The sequence below is a fragment of the Drosophila melanogaster genome, chromosome X (assembly GCF_000001215.4).
Source record: "Drosophila melanogaster chromosome X".
Lineage (NCBI taxonomy): Eukaryota > Metazoa > Arthropoda > Insecta > Diptera > Drosophilidae > Drosophila > Drosophila melanogaster.
Genome location: NC_004354.4, coordinates 22,762,385 through 22,789,197, shown reverse-complemented (window position 1 = coordinate 22,789,197; position 26,813 = coordinate 22,762,385). Strand labels below are relative to the sequence as shown.

Sequence of the window (26,813 nt, the reverse complement as noted above, 5' to 3'; positions counted from 1 at the left end):
TATGTAACAGGCAGAAGGAAGTGTTTCGGACTATAAAAAGTATATATATTCTTGATCAGGATCAATAGCCGAGTTGATCTAGCCATGCTCGAGATTTTAGGACCTATAAATTCTGGAAGGCTGAAATTCATACATACAGATTCTAGAGACAAAGACGCGGGGCGATTTTGTTGACCCATGTTGCCACGCCCACTCTAACGCCCTTAAGCCGGCCAAAAATTCCACGACCACTCTTTTGAAAATTTGCTGGATATGTTTTCATTATTTTATTAGTCTTGTAAATTTCTATTGATTTGCCAAAAAAATTTTTGCCACGCCCACTCTAAGGCCACACTTTTGAACAATTTTAATTTTTTTCATTTTATTTCATTTTATTTTTTCATTTCATTTTTTTTTATTTTAAACCCCAAAATCTATAGATATCCCGGAAAAATGGAAGGAATTTCGCGTTCGCGTTCACACTAGCTGAAAAGGGTATCCGATAGTCGGGGAACTGGACTATAGCACTCTCCTTTGTTTTGTTTTTATTTCCTTTACTCCTCCTTTTGGTTTCAAATTGTCGGCGAAGTCTTGCTACGGCACTTGAGCTTTCCCGCGCCCTTCCTTCCCCAGCTTAATTTTCCCACATCAACTAACCGCGTGGCAAGAAAAAGTTTTGTTTTTGGATTTCGATCCTTCTGCCGTTCAATGTAGGCAGCAGTTGCAGGTGCACTTCAGAGACGAAGCACCATCGCCAAAGGAGCAGCAGCTGCTCCTGTTCAGCATGCTCTTCATGCCCCTGCCCAGATCCTTCCATCGCTCCTGGCTCCCGAGCTACAGCTAATAACAGTTTCAATGCGAAAAGGACTTCGACACTGTGAGAAAGCTTATGGATGGAAGCGTTCAAGTGACCCTGTAAAACTTTCGGACTAGGAAAAACTTAAGCACCGGATTAACGTATGATTATTCAGAATCAAGTCAAAGGTCTAAATATTTTGTCATTATGGCTGTGATGTGTATTACGGCTAAGTCAGTGGGCACTAGTAGAAAACGAAACGAGAAAACTGGTAGTGCCAACAAAGATGCAAAAGTTGCCCTCCCAAGGTGGTCCTGGTTTTGGTTTCGAGCCCTCCGCTGCTTCTCCGTCCTATTAGGCAGTCCTTTACATTGCGCATACGCCAGGTTGCCCGTGGGCATCTGCGCGTGAACGAGTGCGCGTGTGTGGGTGTGTGGCGCAGAGCGTTTCAATTTAGCACACAAACTTCGGTGGGCGGTGGCTAGACTGCAAGTTGACTCCAGCTCCTGATGCGACTCATTTTGCAATTCGGGCTCTTCCAAGTGGATTGCCGGTGCATTTATTTAAAGTCATATCTGTTGATTTGTTGCACTGGCAACAAATATCAACAAAAATATGCAACAGTCCCCAGCGATGGCTTGTGCCTTTGTTCTCCTTTTTCTGACAATTAATGCAAGCATTTGGCACTGGAGCGTAGGAAATGGGAGGGAAATGGAAAACGTTTCCTGACAGCTCCCAGAGGTCATTCAGGTTGGTCGATGTCTGAGCTCCGTCTCCTCCCCCACCTGTCGCTCCCTGTATCCGTTTGCTTTACTTTGGGGAGTTCGCTTTGTGACCAAGTCAAAGTCCTGCCAAAGGAAAATTAACAACGGCAGGACAACGACACTTCACAGTCACCTGCCACCGATACTCGAACATTGCCCCCAAAAAGAAAGGTAAAAAGTTCGGCTAACAAAGAGCATAAAATTCGTGCAGAGAAGGTAATCATCCGTCTTATTTTAATACCGCACGATGTAAACAGTTGGCTAGGCCTGAACTGTATATAAAAAGTATTACTATTTCTGTGAAACTTTCTTAAGTACCAGCACCATCAGATAAAAGTGTTTCTGTGCTACAAATGGACAATCCTAGCAAAAGGAAGTCTTTGCGTTCAATCTGAAATCTGTATTTGGCTATTAATATTATTTTCAAAGTTGCACCAAGTCAAGAGCTGACACTCGACTGCGCTTTAATCGCGTGCTTTAAATAAATGCAGACCTTCTTTGCTGATTAGGAATCGATGTCGTTGCCGTTGTCTCTGGCATTTTTCCTTATAATTTATCATTCTCTTTGTGTCTATCAATCCACATTACGACGTCTTTGGCTAGCCTCGACTTAATTCTCTCAACGAGGCCGGATGGATGAATTGATGCCTGGCATTTCCTGACTGATAAGACCCGGGCTGGAAAAGAAACTGAAACTGAAAAAGAAACAGGTGTCCGGATTCCAAAGGAAGATGGACGGCAATTCAGGGACTCGGGAAACGGGAAACAATAAAAAAGGACAAGGCCTAAAAATAAAATTCATGTCGAGTCCTTTTTACGACTTGCTGGCAAATGAATGCGTACAAAAATTTAATGAGAGGCGGAAATGTCTCTTCGGTTTCAGTTTTCGGCTTAAAAAAATGTATGTTCTTCGGGTCCCAAAGCCTTTCCATCTTTAAGCCACTGGGCAATAACGTCTCATAAAAACGTCCGCCTGCACTGTAAAGTCTAAATATGCTTGTCCCGGGAAAGCAGCAACACAAGTGACATAGCTGTTTAACAGGAAGCAAAGGAAAGAAAGTGAAATAAATGATAGCAATATAATATAAATAAATAAATAAAATTAGCTCATAACCACTTAGCCTACCGCAAGACACTCTCTAGTCGTTGTATCGCCCTTCCAGTCTGGTCCATGTATGTCCGATCTTTCGCATTCGGTCCGCAGATGAAGTGAAACTAACAACATAATTTAGTGCGGCAATGGACTTGGGACTTCCGCACAAAAAGGACAATCTTAATCTGACCGGCGGATAGCCCATGCAAGTATTTTTGTATGCGCGAGAGCGTGAGTGTGACACAACTTTTTTGCCGACGCGAATGGGATGTGGCTGCGACTTCAAAAATGCCGCTACGGAACCTTCATTTATCAAGTTGACATTTTAATTTATTAAAACAAAATGGAACGAAATGAAATGAGAAGCAGGAGCTGACGCCGATGGGGCGGAAGTAGGCTCAGAATGGGGAAAGTGCGGCGACATCCCTAAAAAGGTGTGGGCGTTGTCCAGTTCTTGAGTTGAAGTCTCTTGCCACGGATTCGGTAACCAACGTAGCACACTGAAGCAGAATCAATTTTCCGAGAAAATAGTTCATGCTTTCAAATCCCTTGTTAAATATAAAATAAGATAAATGTATTACTTATCATCTCGTTGAATACCAAGAGAACTTGGCTACATTGTTTTATTTTTTTTTTCAGTTATGGTAAAACACGCTTCAAAGAAATGGCCACATCGGCTCTGCTGGTACCTCTGATCAAGAATATATTTACCTCCTAATGTGGGAACTCAATGTTCCACCTGTTAGAAGCTTTTTTTTCCGATGCTTGTGGCTAGTGACACCCTTATATGTATGTCTTTCCAAAAAACAGGCCACTCACTATACATACATGAGCAAACAGGAAATTATTCTTATGTAGCCTTTTCATCCGTCAGTGCAGTAGTGTGCCATGGAAATGGGAAGCCTCGGCAACAGGACACGCTCCGGTCGAAGTAAGTGGCGTAGCAAATGAATGCTTAAAAGATGACAGGACTCTCGCAGAACGCCACTTGAATGTATGGGAAAAGCTGGAAGATGAGGGTGGTGGAAATATCTTTGCCGCATGACCAAGCGGAAAAAGTTTTGAGCGAAAATGTTGCAGCAAATATGACAGAGGACATCTATAAGATCTGTTTAAGCAGCATAAGTAGACAAGTTTTTAGGGATACGCTATAGCCCGTTTTTGCACAGACCAGCAAATCGCAAGGTACACATAGAAAATACATTAAAACAACAGAGAATGCTATAGTCGAGCTCCCCGACTATCAGATACCCGTTATTCAGCTAGTGTAAATGCGAACGCGAAATTTCATCATTCTTTTGGGATATCGATATATAGTGGGGAATAAATTAAATTGGTCAAAAGTGTGGACGTGACCGGTTTGGCGGCCTTTGGGCGTTAGAGTGGGCGTGGCAAAAAGTTTTTTGGCAAATCGATCGAAATAAAAATAAAATCTAACGATAATAAGATTATGAAAATACAGGGTGCGGCAGCATAACTTCCTTTTTTAAAATGCGCGCCATTCAGTTAGTTGATGTCATAGCGGAGCGCTAGTAGTGGTCCCGTTCAAGAGGGGCTACTGCAAAGTTTTGTCCCGACACGGTTCAGTCGTTGAAATAGTGAACAGCACAAACTTCAAGAGCATCGATGGCTGTTTTGAGGGAATACTTTCCAGAGCGCCTTATCTCAATTAGAGGCGATTTGGAATGGCCGGCACGCTCTCTCAATCTGTCCCCTTGTAATTTTTTTTATTGGGTTTTTTAAAATCCCGTGTTTATATGAACCGTCCAAGAACCCTACAAAATTTAAAAACCATCATCCAAGAAGAAATTGCCAACACCTGCTATGCTAACAAGAGTCACGACAAACGCTAGAAATCGGTTTACGCAATGTATGGAGAATGGGGGACGTCACCTATCAGATTTAATTAAAAAATATATAAATAATATAAATAATACCTTTAGACAATAGTTATCATTGAGTTCTGAAAAAGGGAAAAATGCCGCAGCCTGTATATCTAATAATTATTCAAAAATGTGGGCGTGGCAGTTTTGGGCGGTTTTAAGGCGTTAGAAGGGCTTGGCAACATGGGTCAACAAACTTGCCCTGCGTCATGGTCTATAGAATCTGTATGCTGAATCTCAACCTTTTAGCTTTTATAGATCTGAGATCTGATTCTGAGATCTCGACGTTCATACGGACAGACGGAATGTTTATACTTTATATAATCGAAAACGCTTCCTTTTGTTTGTTACATACATAGATACTCAACGAATCTAGTGTGTCACGAGTAACCTTAATTATTAAGGAATTTATGAACATTTTAAAAAATGTTTATACATAAAATATCATAATGTATTTAAAATTAGAACAAATAAAGCAAGGAATATATAAAACCTTTAGTAACAGCTTAAAAGTATTTAACTGAAGAGTATTATAATAAGAGTATGATAATTTACAAGCAGATCTGAAAACAATGTTTTCAAAGTATGTCGAAAGCGTTCTGGCTCACATAGGATTTCTGCCTTTATTACAAAATCGACCAGAGAGAATGTTATATTTCTCGAGTCGAGTTTCTCGACTATCAGATAGCCGTTACTCAGCTTGTGAGACTGTGCGTTACAAATTTTCAAATGTCGATAGATATTGAATTCTGAAAAGTGGGCGTGGCCGTATGGGCTGGTTTGTAGGTGTTACAGTGGGAGTGGTAAAGTTCTGAAACAAGCATCAATTGAATCATTATATTGTAGTAACCTAGCCTCAACTTTCTAGCTTAAGTAGTTCACGAGATCTCAATCTCCGTTCATACGGATATAATGATCGTGACCAACGACGAGTTAAGTATGTAATAACTGCGAGGAAGTCCTTTTGGTCAAAGGACGAACGACAGTTGAATTGGACAAAAACAATATTTTAAATCCATAATAATTGATTGTAACAAGCGCAACATTCTTCATGCGATACAATTTCTGCTTGCTTAAGTCCAACAGCTTTTTCGGCATGATTCCCAAGGAAACTTGAATCAATCGAAATACTTTTTTAGGGTAATATTTCGAAAACGTGTCTCACTGTTCTTGTGGTTGTATCCGCCCTCCTACATTTCCTTTTGTTCTTTCGGAAAGAAAAAAGGAAATTCACAGAAACCAGGCAAGACATAATATTGTATATTAAAATGACAGCGGTGAAATGTGAAATAAAATAAAATATAAATTCCGAACCAGGCCAACAAAGGTGCATAGCCGCAAGCCCTTTTTTCATCTCACTTCCTCCTCCTGCTCCACCCACTTGGAAAAGCCAAGAGGGCGTGCTCGCTTTAGCGAATGTGGCGGTAAAGTTTTCCGCACGCTGAAACTCGCTAAGAAAATGTTCTTATTTATGGCTGAGCCACGGCCACAACCTCTTTTCGCTAACGCTAACGCCACCGCCATCACCGTCGCCGCTGTGGCTCAAAGAATTCCCATTTTAACATTCAAAAATTGTTGATTTCGCCGTCCATTAAAGTAACTTAGAGTATTACGAGCAACAGCAGCAGCAGCAAAAGCAGCCGTGGCAGTTGAGAAATTAAAATGAGGGACAGCCAGCGGCAAGGGTTAACATCCAGTGGGTTCAGGGGTCAGCGGGTCATCTGGTGTTGGTCATTCGCATGAATGGCGGTTGCTGAATGCTTCTGAGCGATTTCTTTACCTTGATTCACTTGGCCATCGCTCAGCCCCCGCCACCATCTCATGCCATTTTTCCCGCTTTTCCTGTTCCGCACGGGTAGCATTTCGTGGCGCCACGTCTCTCACCGCCCCGACCCACCCGTTTCACAACCACTCCCGACCCACCTTCAGCGGCGTAAATTGCTTTTCATTTGTTAACACTGGGGTAGTGGCGAACGGGATCTGGTTCGGGAACGGGGTGAGCTGGAAAAGCGGAGTGCTGGAATGATGAAACGGCGGAATGGTGGAGTGTCGGAGGGAAGTGGAAGGGCAGTGGATGTGGGGCTGTCCGGCAACAGCTGTCATGCCATGGAGCGGTGGCAACAGTTTCGACTGCCCTTAAAAAATATGAAATTTAACCACAAAGACTACGACTACGATGACGACGACGACGACCTCACAATGGAGAACGTTTCACAAATTGAAACGAAATTTCCTCGTGCACGGCAATGTGCAAGAAAATGAATGAGCAACGAGCTACGAAAAGTGGTAGTGCGGTGGGTGGCGGCTGGCCGCTGAATGAATGGCTGGGAAAGTCGGCGAAATGGCAGTGGCATAATCATATTCGCTAAGATGCTTAAACGTATAGCTCTAACTCAAAGCCGATGAGCTGAAAGGATCCATTCAATGCAGTTGTAATGAGCCAACCCTTGATAAGGTCAGAAGTAAATGTATATTCATCATATGCACCACCAGAAATGCCATTCTTTGCACAACTAGGGTGTCTTTAAACCACAGAAAATCCTGAGCGAATGAAAGTTGGTGAAAGAAGCTCCTTCTCGGGTACTATTTGCATAGTTAAGATGACGTTAGTCTCAATGCGATATTAGCAATTTCAATATACTTGCGACACTCACAATGGCTTCTTTCATATTAAATTAGTTTTTATTCTTTCATAGTCCCCGATACGTGAAAACTAAAGGTATTGCCGTAAGTTAGCCAATAATCTGAATGGATACATTCCATGCAGTTGTAATGAGCCAACCCTTGACAGGGTTAAAGTTGTTGCTCTCAGACTGAAAGTGCCGAAACTCAATTTAAATTGGGTTATTGGGTCTTTTAGATGCCCATCGGTTGTGCAATCGAAGCATGAAATTGAAGCGAATCAGCCAGAGGAAAATCTATCAAAATCTAGCGTATTGATTCCAAATACAATTACTAAAATAAGGCAATCAATTTACGTGATTAATCCGCTGTAAACTTCTTATTTGTTGAAAGCGTATTAAATTTGCTCTGCAAATGCGAAAAATAAAACAAGGAGAAAAACTATTTAAATTGCTCATTCACGTTTAATATCGTAAAACAATGAATAGGGCTTAAATCAGCTCGGAAAATAACCGATTTAATTCGTACAGCTTTTTCCCGCTGCGACATTCACTCATTGCTCTATTCCGTTCCCGCCCCATCCGCAGTGGCTCACGAATAACCTCCGTCCACAGTGATTCCACAACCAATCTCCATTCATGTACCGCTAATCCACTGCGGATACCGTCGACATTCCGCGAATCCATTCGAAATGAATGCATGTCCATACCGAGGGATCGGTGGACGGTTGAACTGGAGGACTTTAAACCTGGAGAACTGGTGTGTTTTTGCCTGTTTCGCGGCTTTCCTGGGCAAAGTGGCAAGTGGCAAAGCTTTCACCGTGTTGCAGGCCGAACATTAAGCAAAGTGGCCAGCGTTCCATTTGCAAATGGCGTTGGCTGCTTTTGATTTTAATGGTTATGCTACTTATCATGTTTTACAACAAGCTGCAGCCAGTGAACTCCCGATACAAATGGCAACCTAGCAAAAGAAAGACGGCTTCGGTTTTCAGTAGGCGGGGAACGCAGGGGACACCTATCTATCAGCGCAGCGTGAAAAAATTGAAGCACGCAAAAGGGAGGGCGAGCATTGAATGCCCGACCTTTGTCACTAAATTCCAGTATTGACCAAAAGTTTAGTAATCTGAATAAGTAAAACGTTATTATATCATAAAGGCGAGTTGTTCATACATTCCTTAAAAAATCAACTCGGGACATACACATATACACATACGCACATATAGAATATTTAATTTACAAGGTCGGAAACGGTCTACCCATTTCCCCAAGGCCATCGAGTGCCAGAATAAAATTGTTTATCATGTATTGTAAAAGATCGTAACGTAGAATAAAAGGGTATACTAGATTCATTGAAAAGTATGTAACAGGCAGCAAAAAGCGTTTCCGACCCTATGTCGATGCCATATTATCGATCAGGATCAATAGCAGAGTCGATCTGGCCATGTCCGTCTGTCCATATCAACGTTTCAATCTCAGGAACTCTAAAAACTAGAAGGTTGAGATTCAGCATATATATTCTAGAGACATAGACGCATCACAAACCGCACAAAACTGCCACACCCACAATTCTTATAAATGTGATGATATTTCTTCATATTTTTATTAGTCTTGTAAATTTCTATCGATTTGCCAAAAAACTTTACCCCATAAAGCCGCCCAAAACTGTCATGGCCACATTTTTGAAAATTTTATTGATATTTTTTCATAATTTTATTAGTCTTCTTATTTTTTATTGATTTGCCAAAAAAATTTTGCCACTAACACTCTAACGCCCCAAAGCCGTCAAAAACTGCCACTCCCACACATTTGAAACATGTTCAGATTCTTTTCGTTTTATTGTTTGTCTTTCCAATTTTTATCTGTATACCAAACACGCTGTGGACACGCCCTTCCTTTCACCTACAAAAAGCCCAATATAATATAATTAATAATTTTCTATATTATCAATGCAACATTTCTATAGGATGTTGAGAAGTTGCATCCTTTGGATTCGTAGGTGTCGTTATTGATTGGGTGTTTTCACATCCAGCGGAACATTTGTGATTTCATTTTTCAGAAAGTGGCAAAGGGAGAAGAAGTTAACCAATTATGTTTGCGCTCCTCGAAATCGAGTTAAAGACGGAAAAAGGTCGTCAGTGTGGGTGGGCAACTCACCAGGTGGGCGTGGCACGTATGCAATTTGTCGTCTGCGGCGGAAATTTACATGGGAGCCAACCCAAAAAATATGAAAATTAAAATCGCTGAGAGGAACAAACGAACAATGGAATAAACAAGAAGCTTACTTTATCGTCCCCTCACATTCCGTCAATAAATAAATTAGCATGGCAAACAAGTTGGCACAGTGTTGGCGTGCGGCGTGTTACGACTAAAAAGCTGTTTCCGCAATGAGCTTGTTTCCTGTCCGCAGGGACATGGCTCCTGCTTTTGGGATGCTGCTGCTCCTGTCATTGACAAGTTGGCTATAAAAGCTAAATATGCTGCCCAACACTGGACTCACTGCCCACTGGTCGCCGAAATGGAAGGCGTGGCAGCAAAAAGCAAAAACAACAAAAAGAGGACGGGAAAAAATCTAATTTCCTGTGAACAACATAAAGTAAATGTTTCAAAACTGACGCCCCAGGATGGTGCAGCAAACAGGGGGAAACGTTCAAGTGATGCAGGGTTTTGGGAAAACCCCCTGGCCATGTGTGTGTGTGACAACATGTCCGTGGTAACAAATGCGCTACTTCGGCTCGCCATTTGCCATTTTTTGGTAACGAAGAGCAGGATAGGAGCAGGGTTCTCTGGCATAAGTTATGAGGACGGCCTTTCGCTGAGCGAGCAGCGCCACCCACAACCCAATACACTCGCAGAATTTATCCCTCCAAAGCAAATTCGAGCTCTCTAAGAATAAGTAGTACCTCCATGTTTTCTCTACACTTTCTGGCTACTGAGATTTTTGCTTTCATACATATGGATGGACGGACATAACCTGATCAAATTGTTCATTCTTTCAATGATGTATCCTGTTAAATACTTTTCAATGTATATATACCAGTTATGTAAAAAGCTTTAACACAAAAAAAAAACGTTATGAATTTACAGTGTACTGATTCTCAGGAGCCCCTTCCCCAACAATCCGCTGTAAGTGGCATGAAACATGTGACCGAAGCGAAAAATGGGTGGGCTGACCAAGAAGCGCCCCCTGTCGTCTGCAGATGAAACCGCAACACCAAGCGGCCTTCCTAAAAAAAAAGAAAAAACTGTGAAGGAACAAAAATTAAAGAGATCATCCCCTTCCCACAAAAAATCAAGGGATAAACTGGCATCCAGAGTGCTTAGGATATTTGGCCGCAGAAACAATAAAAACACTGCCCATGTATAAACTTAATAAATGTTATACCAATTGATGGAGATGAACACTTTATGATAAATATAGCTTATAACCGGTTAGAGTTAAGCTTGGGTGTCAATACTAAGACCTATAGCCTTTTTATAGAATTAAAATAAAAGAAAGAAAAAAAGAAGTTTTCTTTCCAAATAGCGACTTATTTATATATTTATTACCCATTCAGCAGCCTTTGTGCCAGGACTTAAGCAGTAAATTGACAAACCTGCAGCTAAGTAGGCACCAATAAAATATTTACACAGCATTTACTTTATTGAGAAATCCGGTTGCGAAGACAGCGAAATTATCTTCACGTTTAGCCTCCATCGTTCAAAGGAGCGAAGGACGTGATAGGCAAACCGCACACCATTAGTGGACGGAAAAGGTGAAAGGCAACTCCCTAAGGACATTAGCTCGCTGGCGTGTGTGTGGAAATTGGCTAAAACGAATTTACACAAATTTATCAACGTGGCCAACTGAAAGCCAACGAAGCGAGTCCGCCACGAACTCGGCTCCACGTATTCCACGTATACGTTCACACACACACAACCAGAGCGAAAAGAAAGTGTCAAACGGAAGACACCCTCCCACACATAACACACACACTCTCAGGCAGACAACCACACAACGCTAGAGCGGAAATGAATCATTTCATTAGAGTTGGCAACGCCTACGACATGAGACACAAGAGCATTAGGCGCCTCTGTCAAAGCGTGTGTGCGGGGACCCACAGCGAACGACCCAAGAAATTGCCAAGTAAAATGTGTTTGACTCTTAACGTAGGTCGCTTGACCGGCCAAAAAACGAGGGGGAATTCACCCAACTTGTGCCAGGTGAGCTGGCTGAACACTTAACACGTGTAGGGCGAAGCAGCGATGCGGAAACCAGGTCAACGCGTTGCAACGCTGGAGCAAAACAGAAGCCACCCAATATAGTATGAATTTTGAGCACCAAAAGCTTAAAAGCAACTAGCGCGTGGGAAAATCAATGGCCGAAACACCCACACTCAATCTCAATCATAATCGCAATCCTTGAGGCCACAGGAGAAAACCCAAAGGAAAGCTTTGCCTAATTCGTCAGACGAAATATGCTTACCCAAACGTATTGTCAACAGCCGCATTTTAAATTTGCAAAAATATTCAGGTAAATACAGAAAAAAATGTTCTACACCATTCAAGTACACTTTAAAAAAAAAAATCGAAATCAAAATGTTTTCTATATCGTATTGATAAATGACACCAAAAATCGTAGGCTATTCATTGAAATCAATTAATCCATTAACTTCTTTTTTAAATGTGTTTCTTTTATTTATTTACGTATAACATTTATTTGATAGCGGTTCAAAAAAGGTACAACAAAAATTGGATACTTTAAATTGAAATAAAAATTTACGAATAAGAATTATAAAGTGCATATTTTAATAGTGTATGTATTCTCTATTAATTCAGTCTTTCGACTTCCCCAACTCGGCAGACTCTATATATTTTTAATTTATATTCAAATGCAATTTCCCCATCCCAGAAGAGCTAACGAATGCCTCGATGACTGCAATTTATTTAAGAAAATTTTCATTTTCAAAGGGTAAGCTTTCGTAGTTTTCAGCAATTTTCCTGAGATTAGATGGTAAGCCCAACTGCAATGCCTGCAAAGTTTTTCTATTGTATGTTGATGTATTGTATTGATGCTGCATCATCATCAGGAATATCAACATCCTCATCATCAGCATCGTAATCCCAACCTCTGGCGGTTTTTTGTTAATCAAATTGGCTTTTGGCTTGGCTTAACTGGCTCGGTCCCTTGGGCGGATGATGGGGCGTATGCGTAATATTCACTTTTATGGCCCAATCACAAACATTCTGTTGCTTCTTTTGTGATCGGTTAAATCCATGCGTGTGTGTGTACTAACTACAATTGACTTTTTTTGATGCGTTTACGCGATAAAGGCACCAAAAATGCTTTTATGGTTATTCATACCTGCCATGCCACCAAGAATTTGCCTCTTTGGATTACCATTTCCGTACACATAAATACAAGGCATTTTTGCATACTCGTATTTCTTTTCAGAGTTTTTGCTAATTCAACACTTTCGTCCAACGCTTGGGCACGGAGTTTTTGGGATAAAACTTTTTGTCGAACGCTTTATATGTTCTTATATTTACATACATATGTACTTGATTAACATCCTCCATTTCGTCAACATTGTAAATAAGCTGAAGTTTTTGGTTGGGTGCTGAAGTTGTTCATTTGAATTTGGCTGTATAAGCTATGTGATATTCATATGCTTGCTTGATTAAAATTCCTCAGTAGGTTAATAGGAAGAGAAGTTATTTGTGCCTCCAAACACTAAATATTTATATTCCTTAATAGTAGAAAATACTTAAAGAGGCAACGCACATTTTTATACCCGTAACTTGTAGGGTAAAAGGGTACACTAGATTCTTTGAAAAGTAAGTAACAGGGTGAAGGAAGGCTTTTCTGGCCATATAAAGTATATATATTCTTGATGAGGATCAATACCCGACCCGAGTCGATCTAGCCATGTCTGTCTGTCCGTATGAACGTCGAGATCAGAGGAACAATAAAGCTAGGAGGTTGAGACGCAGCGCATTAATATGTTAATGTTAATATATTTTTCACATTTTTATTAGTCTTGTAAATTTCCACGAACGCATTTTTGAAAATTTTTTGGATATTTATCTATCTATCTATTATCTATTTTTATTTATTCTATCGTGTTTCAATTCTATTTAGGAAAACTTTTGAGAAAGTCTATGTTGTTAAAGCAGATCGAGATTATATGCACTCCTGACTAACTTAAACTTTTGGCCCTCTCCAAGGGTCCAATGTAGCCAACTGCTTCGAATATCGGATGCCCGTAACTCAGCCAGTGGCAGAGTGAGGAAAGAAAGCTCACTTGCGCATCATGTTGGCATTTCCATTTATTCAAATTTGTGGGCGGAAGAGTGGGCGCATGCGTAAGAACAGCTTTCTAACTTCCAATCTCTCTTCCAGAAATCCCGACGTTCATTTGGACAGATGACCTATTAAATAGAAACTAGTTTGTTTTTGTATTATTTTCATTTGCGAAACAAGAATTTTGCATAACAAATGAGAAAACAAAGAAAGAACAGGATTTCACAAAATTTATGGAATAGTTTTAAGGTACTTTATGTTTTCAAATCATAACAGCGCACTTTATTTTAAGCAATTGATTCTTATAGATAAAATCCTTAAGTCTAGGATTGCATCGCAATAATAGCTCCTTTACTGCATAGGCAATGATTCCATTTCTATATGAATTATGCAGCGCAACAGGACCAAAACTTTGTTGGTATGGGCGGCGCGGGGCCTGTAGTTACTTAATCCTGCTAGAGCTGGCTACGAAACATCTTTCAATATAAATTTCAACGGCTTGTCAAGCTGTTTCCTGCAAAATGCCACTGGCAACTGTAATGGCTTCGTTGGTCCTTCGTCCTGGGGCCGCCTGCCTGCTCCTTGATTCTGCAATCCTCCGACCAGAGGAGTCCAGTGTCCTGAGTACGGCTTTTGCAGGCGTTGTTGTCCTCGTCGTCGTCTCTATTACATTACTGATTGTTTTCGTATGTGTGTCCTGCCATTTTACGAACCCGCCTCATCCTATCTCCCACTCGTCCGGCTTTCAGTCGTAATTCTGCAATATTTTGCTCTTCTTTTCCCATCAATCCCTTGCTGTACGTGTGTGTTCCAACTGTCGTTTACTATTCATTCTGGATAAATACAAAATGAAGATGATCCACCGGGAGCGTTAGTTATTCAATTTGAAATGTAGTAAATTTAATCTAGCAAACAACCGTCGCGTCCTGCTTTCTCTCTGTGAAATTCCCAATATTTCCTTGGCCTTCCACTGACCCGAGTATATATAGTGACGTATTTGGGTGGTCCAAACCAGCCACTTCCATTATTTCAAAGAAATCAGTAATGCACTCTAGTAATTTTCCATAACGTATCCCAGCTGCGCAGCATTCGTTTATCTTTGGCAGCGCAGCCGTTCTTGTAAACATCCTAAAGCCTGACCTAAGCAGATTTGACTGCCCTCTTTCAACGCTACCTAATCTTAAGAACCCAAGAGCGAGGCTCTCCCGAAATACAAATATTGTTCAAATACTGAGGCTTCTCCTCAATCCAATTTGCATTTGATTTTTAGTCTTAAGCTGAGATCCAAAGAATAAAGTCGTGAAACTATTTCTCCTAAAAACTATTTTTTATTTCTTGGCGTTGTCCTTAGTCAACTGACGGGACATTAGTTCGACTCATAAATAAAACAACAATTTTACTGGCGCAGTCGGTAGGATACAGAAGTATCCGAAAAAAAGAACCTTCGAGTGGAAAATAAGTTAAATTTTATAGTCCAGTGCTCGAAACATCTCCCAAAATAAATTCGTGAAAACTCTTCAACTTGGATTATAATTCCAATTCGGTTATCCAATAATAAGTGGAAGTGAAATACGAAACAAAAATATTAAGTCCAAAGGCAACTAAGTTTTAAAACCAACATATAAAAATAAAAAAATTAAAACAATATAGAATTTTAATAATACAACACAAAAATTTACAAAACAAAAAAACAAACAAGTGAAACTAGAAAGCTTAAAAATAATAATAACATTGAATCCGAAACAAAACAAAAAAATAAAACACAAAAGTTAAAAATTTTACAATAAAAATGTCACAACCAATTATTGCGCTGAGCGACATAAACCTTGCCGAAGCCCGTCGGCAGCTTAAAGACATTATGCCATTCAAGGGTGATCCAGAAACCCTTCACACCTTTATCAGCAGAGTGGATTACGTAATTTCGCTCTACCAAACAAATGATGTCCGACAACAGAGGATTCTACTGGGAGCCATCGAAAGGAACTTGGACGGACAAATTACACGATCTTTGGGACTTCCGAACATCGAAGATTGGCCTACCCTTAAAGCAAGACTCATCGCGGAATTTAAAATTAAACATGACACTACTGGACAGACACCTGCTCAAATTTTCTTATACGCTGGGCATCCCATATTAGACACTCAAAAAATTAAAGAGAAGAAAATAGACAAAATAAATGAAGACAGACAGGAATTTAATATTGACACTAATTACAGAAAAGGTCCACTACAGAAAGGCAAATTAGAAAACCCATTTAAACCAACCAAAAATGTAGAACAGACAGACCCTGACCATTACAAAATCACTAATAGAAATAGAGTTACGCACTACTACAAAACACAATTCAAAAAACAAAAGAAAAATAATAAACTCTCAATTTCACAGGCACCTGGTACCCGATAACACTATTGTTTATACTGATCACAGCTGTTCATGGACAACAAATTCAAATTAATAATATTGACACCAACCACGGATACCTCCTTTTTTCTGATAAGCCAGTACAGATACCATCTTCCTTTGAACATCACTCCTTAAAAATCAATTTAACTGAAATAGACATCGTGGTTGACTATTTTGAGCAAAGACTACGAACCGATTACCATGCACCCCAGATCAATTTTTTATACAATAAAATAAAAAGAGAACTAGCCGGAATAACCCTGAAACATAGAAACAAACGGGGTCTTATTAACATTGTGGGTTCAGGTTTTAAATACCTATTTGGAACACTAGATGAAAATGATCGAGTCGAAATACAGAAAAAACTTGAAATCAACGTCCATAACTCAGTAAAATTACATGAACTCAACGACGCCATACGATTGATAAATGACGGAATGCAAAAAATACAGAATTATGAAAATAACCACACCATCATTGACAGTCTTTTGTTCGAACTAATGCAGTTTACGGAATACATAGAAGATTTGGAAATGGCTATGCAGCTTTCCAGACTTGGACTGTTTAACCCCAAATTACTAAACTACGACAAACTTGAAAATGTGAACAGCCAAAACATTTTGAACATTAAAACATCCACTTGGATTAACTACAATGATAACCAAGTATTAATCATATCCCACATACCCATTTACCTTTCACTAATAAGCACAATTAAAATAATTCCTTACCCAGACTCCAACGGCTATCAGCTAGATTACACAGACACACAATCATATTTTGAAAAAGAAAATAAAGTTTATAATACCGAAAATAAAGAAGTAAAAAATGAATGTGTCACCAATATTATTAAACACTTAAATCCAATTTGTAATTTTAAGCCAGTACACACGAACGAAATAATAAAATACATAGAACCAAACACAATTGTAACCTGGAACTTAACCCAAACAATTCTTAACCAAAATTGCCAAAATTCAATTAATAAAATAAAAATAGAAGGAAACAAAATGATAAGAGTAACGCAATGCAAAATAGAAATCAATAATATAATTTTAAGTGAAAATCTGTTAGAACCAGAAATAGATTTGACACCACTATACACACCACTTAATATAACAAAAATAAAAATTGTAAAACACAACGACATTGTTGAGATGATTTCAGAGAACAATATTACACTTTACATACAAATGATCATTGTAATAATCGCACTAATTTTGTTGTACTCATATTTAAGATATGTATCATTTAAACCATTTATGATGCTGTATGCAAAACTTAAAATAAGAAAAAATCAAAATCAAAACACACCACAACAAACAGAAATAGAAGAAACTCCATTTCCCACACTATATCCATCAATCCCAGCCCAAGTATAGGCTTCTCTTTAAGGGAAGGGGAGTGACGTATTTGGGTGGTCCAAACCAGCCACTTCCATTATTTCAAAGAAATCAGTAATGCACTCTAGTAATTTTCCATAACGTATCCCAGCTGCGCAGCATTCGTTTATCTTTGGCAGCGCAGCCGTTCTTGTAAACATCCTAAAGCCTGACCTAAGCAGATTTGACTGCCCTCTTTCAACGCTACCTAATCTTAAGAACCCAAGAGCGAGGCTCTCCCGAAATACAAATATTGTTCAAATACTGAGGCTTCTCCTCAATCCAATTTGCATTTGATTTTTAGTCTTAAGCTGAGATCCAAAGAATAAAGTCGTGAAACTATTTCTCCTAAAAACTATTTTTTATTTCTTGGCGTTGTCCTTAGTCAACTGACGGGACATTAGTTCGACTCATAAATAAAACAACAATTTTACTATATATATAAAACGCGTTACATCTTTTGGACCAAGGCAACTATTTACTATTTGGGCAGACACAATTTAAAGCGATTGGCGCTTTTGGCGTGTGATGAATTTTGTGGTGGTATAAAAATTGAATTGACATACGGGTTTCCCGTGAAACTCTTGGGTGTTTCGAAAAACACTTGCGTGTCTCGTAACACACTTGGGTGTTTTGTAGACACTCGAGTGTAGTGTTACACTTACCAGCCAGTAGCGCAGCAGCTGAGAGTGTTTTCCCTAGCTGTTACGTGCTAATTACTGAAAAACGAAATAGAATATGCTCAAAATCTGTAGATAGCCTATTTTTTTGGATTAATATTAATTATAATAATTATTCCTACAAAAATTAAAAAATAACTGAAACGACATTCCTTTTTTATATATTATATTATTAGTTCTTAATATTTGCTTCCCGTATTAACTTTATAAATGTTTAATTTCTCTTCTTGAATATTGTTAATTAAGTAAGTAGAAACATTTAAAAATAAAAGAAATTCAATAAAAAAAAAAACACCTCTTTCTGGGTGATCCGTTTTAACCTTCATTTCTTAGACCGTCTCGCTTCCACCCATACAAAGTTTATGCATACAGAAAATGACCTGCGGCCGATCGTTGCTTGTGCATCGCTCAAACGGGTGTTTTTTTTTTGTTGCTCGTAATAGTAGAGTGTAGAAAAGTTGCGATTGCTTTTCATATTCTTAATGTTCTTGTATCTGCGAGACTGTGTTTCCACCGTCGTCGCCATCATCATCATCGTCTTTTTGGCTTTCCCCGCAGCTGTTCAGCGGAATATCCAGCAGTGTGTGTCCCTTTTAATCAGAAATTGATGCCTTTTTACAGCGAACGCACAGTGGTTCCCATTGTTTGGAGAAAGTGGCCAAAAATACTTCTAGTTGACACTTGAAACGATCAGTTTGAAATAAAGGGTTAGTATGGAATACTTTTTTGTTTTCAATTATTTTGCAACGAAGACTTGGAATTCTACATTAGAAATTAGTATATATATCCATGGCGAGCTTAGCGAAAATTGTATGCTATATCATGTAGCTGCTATATGAATCATCAGTCGAAAATCGTGATTTGTTTTTTTTTTTTTTTTTTGCGAAAGGGCACCGGTCGGCACCAGAATTAAACGTTTTCTTAATGTTAAAATGTTAATAAACAATGCACAACAAAAATTTTTAAGTTAAGTGAAAATGGACATAAAGAAAAGTTCAACGAAATATTGCAAACATAAACAAAGAACATCTACAACTATATACTAAACACAACTCTAATTTACGCAAAACACAGAACGTCGTACATAAAATTGTTGTTTTAAAAATATACTAAATACCATTATTTTTTATACGAATGCCTTCCATGGCAGAGTAATTTATAAGGTTTTTTTTTACTTTACGGACAGCTTCACTTGCAAATTGCTCACATCGCAATAATCGATTGATATCATGCTGTCTCTTACGATGCTATTCTTAAAGCTGACAGTTACAAAGTAATAATACATTTAAAGTCAAAATTTAAACTTTGATTTTTTATTTTTGGCCTATGGGGGGAACCACTGTGCATCGATGGCGGCCAGATAGTTTCAGATAGCGAAACGGATTCAGATACAGATACAGATTAGGTTACTCCGTCATATGCAATAGAGAATGGACAGCGGATCCATGTCCTTTTAAAATTTTCGATGTCATCGCATTGAATTATTGCCCGCAACTAATTTGTAATTACAATTTTAATTAAATATTTATTTTAATTAAAAACCCAACTTTAAAAACACATCTCATCCATATCCGTTGCTTAGCAGGAGCGTTGAGCTGAGCGACACTTTCTTTAGTATTTTAAAGTCAAATTGATTAATGGCTTCATTTTGCACTTGATTTTATATGTAGGTTTTACAATTTACCAAGTATCTGCCTGCCACTCCTTTTAAAGGGAGTGACATATCCCGCAAAATCTTTAAATTTCCCAATTGTTTATAAGCGTATTACTTCCTTTTTCCCCCGTGTGTTGCCGCGAGTGGAGCTCCAATACCAAACTGGTGGTTACTTCGAACCCTCCGGGTCGCCGAACAGCCAGAGCCCCGCTCCACGCCCTACTTCATTAAATTTCATGAATCGCCCGCAGCGCTTTGCCATATCCTGTACATGTTGTTGATGGCTTTGCCCACAAAATGCCGTGGGGATTAAGGTGTGGAGAGGGGCTACGTTTATATCATCTGCCATTGTTGTCTGCTCAAACATAACTTTCCTCGGCCAGGACACGCCCGTATACGTATCTTGACCATCCTATAACTCCCGAACCGTCAAAGCACCCAGGCGGGGAATAGCTATCAGACATCAGACCACCCTAGCTACTGTTGTTTCATCGAAAGCCACAAAAACTGCTGGATCTTTTATTTATTTGCTATTGATTTCCATTGTCCCAGAACGCAATTTGTTTGCAATAAACTTCATAACAATAATTCATGTCCGCAAAAATAAATAATTCATGGTGGTCCTTCCGAAAAGCAAAGTCCGCATCCACTAAGATTTCCACGAGCGCTATAGATAATTTCTTAGCCACCTTATGCTCGTTTCCTTAATGGGTGTGGGGTCTTTGGTCATTTCTTCCGAATACACCTCAAGTTAATAAATCCAGCATAGTAATGCTAATAAAAAGTCGGCGTTAAATTAAAAGATGTTTCACCGCATCCGAGCATATAAGCGAGTACTGATTTAATGCGTTTGGTCAGAAGTTGCTATTATCTTGGGATGGGAACGGGGCAGATGAATGATGCTTAGTAAAAGTGCGTAACAGGAGTGGATTCAGCTGAACGGATACCCACGGTGGGTAATCTGGTGTTTCGTGCAGTTATAGACATATTTCCGTATTAACATAAAATTACAATAAATTTGCAAGTCGTTCATACTCGTATTTGTAAAGTGATTAATCTATAGTCTCTTACATCAAAACACATTTAAAATGGAAATAAAGTGACGTTTTTATATGCAGAGCATGTGAAATAGGAAAAGCATTGTAATGGCCAAACATTACATGCAACAAGTTTTACTAGTTGCCTGATTTACAATTAATACAAGATACTTGCAAATTATAGTAGTGTCCAAATTATATTTGCTGGACAAAAGTGTACAAAGTGCACTAAGCTGTTAGATTATTATCCATATTTTTCAATAATTAATCCATTGTAAGCGATGTAAAGCATTAGTATCTGGTCGAATGCTTTTAAGTGTTCGCATCAGATATCTCGGAGAAATCGAGCTGCCAGAAAATACGAATATTTCCGCCCTTCCCTCCGCATAGCTCATGACATTTTCGATGCCCGCACCCGCATTCGCATTTACATTCGCATTCGCATTCCGATTTGGGGGGTATGGATTACCAATTAGCATTTCCACCGGCTTGGCCGACCCATACCCATTACCTCGTTTTGTGTGCGGATTGCGGTAGGGATTCCACGCCTGAAAGCGGACGTGGCTTTGGGGACGTGGGAAATTGAATTTTCCGTTATAGTTTAACGGAAAAATCATGCAAGCAGCGACAATCGAAAGCATCATTTTACTTTACTCCTCTTTTACCTGATTAAATGCCGCCAACGCGGCATTCGTTCTTCACCCCGTATGACGCCATAAAACACAAAACACTGAGTGTGAGGTCAATGGGAATTGCAGTTCAGCAGGCCGGACAGAGTCGTACAAATATAATAAAAATCAAGGGAAAATAAAATATTTACACATGCATACAAATAAAGACAAATAAAATATGGACGAGAAGGAAAAAGCAAGTGAATCTCCAGCGATAGCGACATCGGCGAGAGGCAATTGAGAAAATGAATTTACTGTGTTCGAAATGGTTAAGTAAAAGTTTGTGTATTGAAGCCGGCAGGGTAGACAGACAGCCAAAGTGGCTGAAAGTCGATTTGGAACAGTGGGTTAAAAAGCGAAAATGATGGCGACAAAGAATATTGGGCAAGTTAAATGAATTTGACACTTACCTTGTTTTTAGATTTCGGTGGATATGTTCTAAACAAAGGAGTGCTTTTGCTACAACCCTAAAGGCAGTACATGTGTTGCGAAATATAAATTAGACGTCTTCATCTATCTATCTGTTTATATGCCAACCAAGAAACACGATACTCACAGAGAATTTCAAGTTCACACCAATCATTTTTACCACTGTGCGGCCAAGGTAACCCAGTTTCGTTACTTGGCCGGCGTCCTAGCCAAGTTCCCGGTCCCGTTCCCTGGCCCGGAACTCAACAACGTGCTTTTTGGCCACCGAATGTGTCCCTTTGGCCGGGTTTGTTTAACTGTTTACAGATGCTGGACGGCTGACGAGCTGATTGAGGAAATGCGCATCAGGCGCAGTGAGCCACTGCCAATAAACTATGTGCCTTCTCCAGATTCCGATTTATATATCTATATATAGACGTACATGGCAGTGCGCATTGATAGCGAGGAAAGCGAACGAAATCCTATAAATGTGCTATTTGAAAGATAATGCAGCAATACCAAAGAGGCGACAGCAGGAGAGGTCGGGAAATGGAAAGGTGGGTAACACACCTCGAAGGAAACCCAAAGCCAAATGGTGGATGTGGAAAAGATAAATAGCAGTAGGCAACAAGATGAGCAAACAAACATGATGGAAAGAGGTGGCTAAATGTGGAAGGGCAACCAACACCCAAAAGAAATGTTGAAAATGGCTAAATCAATCTGTTTTTTAATAGTTTAAAAGAGCGGTATTTCCTATTAATGCGAAGACTTTGACATAGTTATGCAACGATTTTCCATTTCAACTTGGAATAGTAAGCTGGTTTTTGTAATATTCAGTTCATTCTGTTTGGGTTAAATAAATATTTTGTCCATATTTTCGAAATGATTGAGCTGCTAACGAGTTAGACCCCGTTTCTTTCCACTTTAATTACATTAGAAACACTTAAGCGGAATTTCTTTCTGTGTACTGTCTGTGTACAAACCAGCCTGCACCCTCACACTTTCATGAGTGCCAATGAGAAAAAGCCAGAAGGAAACTCACCAACACTGCGACTGAACGATATAGTGCAGACAGGAGGGAGTCGCATAAAAATGCCAACTGTCCGGTTGTGTGACTGAGCCTGTCAGCAGGACATGAGCAGGACACTGAGCCGGAGACACGGCAAAGTAAATAGATTTCGAATCTCGAAGCTTCAGCGAGGATTTCGCAAACACGCTGTACTGTGAAAGAAAAAATTAGAAGGCCAACAAACAAACACCATGTAGAGGGGCGCAGCTAAAGGAAATGACACACGGAGAAGAAATATTATCAGTTTTGGCACACCAAATTAAATGGGGTGCCTTCGAACTAGTTTCACTTTTAAAATAAGTAATTAATAGTACCAAAACGTTTTTGCAAACTATGGGCGTGACTGGAGTGAAAGGTTGGTAACTATTATCTGCATGCTTTTCTCAACCTACTTAATTTTATAGTTCCGATATATAGACATTCATACTGACGGACAGATGCACTGATCTTGGGATCTTGATCACGAATATATGTACATACTTCATAGTGCCGAAAAGAAAACTGCAGCACTGCAAACTGGCACTCTAAGTGCACCCGCTAAACACCGGGTGTCTAGGTGATCGGCACATACGACGCAGAGTCCCGAATTGATTCGGGTGCGCAAACACCCGGGAGCTTGCCTGCACATGCATTTGATTTGATTTAAATAACAGTAAGTTGCAATTTCTATTCGCCCCTTTGGCGCATTTAATAAAAGCGACAGTGAGCCAAAGTCAAGGTCGAACCCCAACGCCGGAGAATTCAAGGAAGTGGATCGCAAGACAGAAGTCTTCGGGTAACTAGTAGCAGGAGTAATTGCGGAGATTTTTTCTCCTAGATTTTGCGGGCTATCCATTGTACAGTTACATACCTGACAGCTTGAAGAAAATTGTCAAACAAAAGTAATTCAATTAGTATAACATTTTTACAGTTTTACAGGAAGACATGGTAACTCCATCCGGCCCATGTCCGTATTTTCATCTGTCTATTCGTCTCTGTGCTCACCTGTGTGTCCGTCTGTTCGTCCGTAACTTTCGGTTGCAGGAACTAAAGTGATGCCTACAATGCCCCATTTTTTCCTAAGCCACGCCGGCAATCGAACTTAACGGTAAAGTCTGTTTAGCGCTTACTTACATTCATTACATACATACTTACTTACATACATTGTTTGTATTGAAAAAGTAGGTATTTATTTACAGGTTACAAAAGGAGAATACAAACTAGATATTAAGCTGGCTTCGGCAGGACCAAGCTTATATAACCATTTAGTAATACTCATATCCCTGCATGGGTATAATACAACGTAACTTAATAAATGCTATAATCGCATTCCCCGACTATCAGATATCCGTTACTCAGCTGGTGGGAATGCGAACCCGAATTTTATTTTCTGGGGTATCGATATATATTGGGGAAGAAAATGAGAAAAAACATATTTCGTATTTTACACAGACTTGCTTTCGAGAACTTACCTATGTACTCTCCGGTTTACTGGTGATTGCCAGTTAACCTATAAGAATGCAGAAAACAAGAGCAAATCAATTTACCAGCTGTATTTCATCTTTGTTTAACTAATGTTAATTCCAGCGCGAAGGAAACTAAGAAATGTAAATTGCAGGTATTGCATGTAGAGCGTCAGGATAAGGAGCCAGGATAACGCTGATGAATGCCTGCCAGGGCAAAATAAGTGAGAATGAAAAACTGACGCGTAGACTGACAGGTGGGCGTGGAAAAGTGGGAAAATGGTTTGTGGACTTGCCAGCAATAGCAATTTCAACTGAATTTTAATGTATTTGCAGCACGGCAACTCAAAGTACTCGGGCGGCGTTACAACAGCAACATCAGGGTAAGCATACGAGGTTTCTCATTGCAACAGACGGTGTTTGCCCCAATCGCAAATGGTGTTCGATACAAATGCAAATGAGGAACGAAAATTGCAATCTATATACATGTATATATGTATGTATCGATAGAAATTTAAGTTAATGGAAAGTACTTATCAAGCACAATCTATACTTTAAAAAGTTGATTAATTGATACTTATATGTTTCGATACTTGGGGCAAGTGGTCCCATTAGTATTTGCGCTAATTACAAAGTAACTTTGAGCAGGGATATTAAAGATGTTAGGTATCCATATTCGATATTATACAAGATTTTCGAGGCATCTGTAGATATGCATGTAACAGGTCCGTACGATATAGCAGATGATATTTCAAGAATGCTGCAGAAGAAGAAGAATTTCAAAGATTTAAAAAAAATTTATACGACATGCTGACAACGGTCGACAGTTCACGTCATATGATCCAAATACCTCATGTTAAGTAATGGATACAGTTTGACAGCTCCTGGTCCTCGATTTTTGATAGACTAGCAGAGAAATTGCCATATAAATTCGTTTTTGTCAATTTTAAAAACCAGATTTTCGTTTTTCAAGCGACCTAAAGGCCCAGAGCGCATATAAGTTTGGCTCGTTACATAATTGCAACAATAAAAGAGAACTTTACGATAAAAGTAAGCAGAGATTTTGAAGTCTGCGTGGTTGCTTAAATAAGCTTGCTTAAATTGTAAGCTTCACAAAGTAGATGCGTAAAAAATACGAGTGGGAATGCATTTTGGGCATGCGAATGTGATTAATATACAGATAATACACAAATGTGTTTAAAATTAGTTAATCAGATTTCTGTCGTTAAAAAATACGATTATTATATATGATATACGATAACCAGTTTCCTGGCTTCCTTGTTCATTAAATTAGGTGCATTAAATGCAACCAGTACATCCTGTTGTCGTTGTGGTCAGATTTCCGATTGCTGCAATCGGATGAACAGTCGGCGACAGGGTGCCTTAAATGCGGGTAGGGAAATGCGGATAGGGAAACGGGAAACGTAGTCGGGAAGGGAGGAATGGAAAATGGAGCGAGGAACTGATTGGGTTAGATGGTGGTGACACGCTAGTGGCGCTGGGCATAGATAAATCGTTGGTAAATTTTATATAATCTAATAAAAAATTGATGGCTTTGGAGTGCGGCGCTGCGAGCTGACAATAAATACCAACAGACGGGTTGCCTCTGGTTTTAAGGATCCCCCGATCCCGATGCCAATCTCTGCCACGTCCTTCCCTGTTTTCAACTTTAAGGGATGCATGCGAAGCGATGCCAATCCGTTGAAAAGCGCTTGCCAATAAATGATGAGACATCGACGACGACGGCAAGGCAGCTGGAAAAGTCGGGACAGCTGGCGGAGAATGGGGGGTTTGAGGAGCACATTAGCTCGTCCTTTCCCCGTACTTTTTTGTGCAGCGCTGAGCTTAATGAAATGAGTTTGTCGAACTTATTGCTCACTGAGGCATGCAACATGCCATGCCTGCCTTTCTCCTTTTCGAGTTTTCCGCTTTTCCAGGATTGGATGGTGCCTGCACTTATGTAGATACATTTTGCCTGAAGACTCTTAATTTCTTGGGTAAATTTTAAGTTAGCTAAACAAGTTATCTGCATCGTTAAACGCTCGAGATTTAGTGACTTATACAGCAAAAATTTCTGCAGTTGAAGCAAAAAATAGCAATTTTTTCTTTAGCAGTAAATCGAGTGAATTGGGCCTATGTCTTGGGGCTTGTGAAGTTAATTAAATGAAATCGGAGCGACTCAAGGGTATGTGTGGTACCTTATTCAAATTATTTGCATTCGAGATATGGTTTTAAAGCTTTATCTTAATGATTGTGATGTGAATAAAGGCAATATTTCTAATATTAGATAACCCTTTACAATTGACTGATTAAAAAATTTCAATTATTTCAGTCTGGGGTAGAATAGCTTATTAGACATTTTATGGCTCACAAAGTGCTGGACTCTAGAGCTATCGGGAATAAAAAGTTTTCCAAATTATATATATCCGTAATCTTAATAGAAAGACGCTGTAAAATTTTGACCACCATGAAGATTTTTTTTTTATTTTCATTAATAAAATTTGATTTTATTTTTTTTTTTTTTACTATTCAGAGGGTCAAAGAACTTTTCCGAGAACAGACTATCAACAATAAGTTCTCCCATTGATTTCTTTACAGAGTGTTATTTTAAATACAGCTACTACTCTTTGACTTCCTCAGGAAGCGTGAT

At 39.4% G+C, this 26,813-nt stretch overlaps 2 long non-coding RNA genes across 2 annotated transcripts in view, besides 11 other annotated features; one reads left to right on the top strand and one right to left on the bottom strand.

Moving 5' to 3' along the window:
• Nucleotides 1–515: part of a mobile genetic element that runs on past the window's edge.
• lncRNA:CR44997 (long non-coding RNA:CR44997) overlaps nucleotides 1–26,813 on the bottom strand; it is a 140,359-nt gene that overhangs the window by 8,485 nt on the left and 105,061 nt on the right. The window lies entirely within an intron of this gene.
• Nucleotides 3,843–4,892: a mobile genetic element.
• Nucleotides 4,092–4,623: a mobile genetic element.
• Nucleotides 5,156–5,425: a mobile genetic element.
• Nucleotides 8,475–8,875: a mobile genetic element.
• Nucleotides 12,900–13,107: a mobile genetic element.
• Nucleotides 14,404–17,637: a mobile genetic element.
• Nucleotides 17,865–18,288: a mobile genetic element.
• lncRNA:CR44109 (long non-coding RNA:CR44109) lies at nucleotides 22,535–24,673 on the top strand. Its single transcript, NR_073668.1, has 3 exons — nucleotides 22,535–23,373; nucleotides 24,319–24,445; nucleotides 24,500–24,673. It is a non-coding gene; the product is annotated as a long non-coding RNA:CR44109 (long non-coding RNA).
• Nucleotides 23,091–23,200: a mobile genetic element.
• Nucleotides 23,217–23,346: a mobile genetic element.
• Nucleotides 24,015–24,131: a mobile genetic element.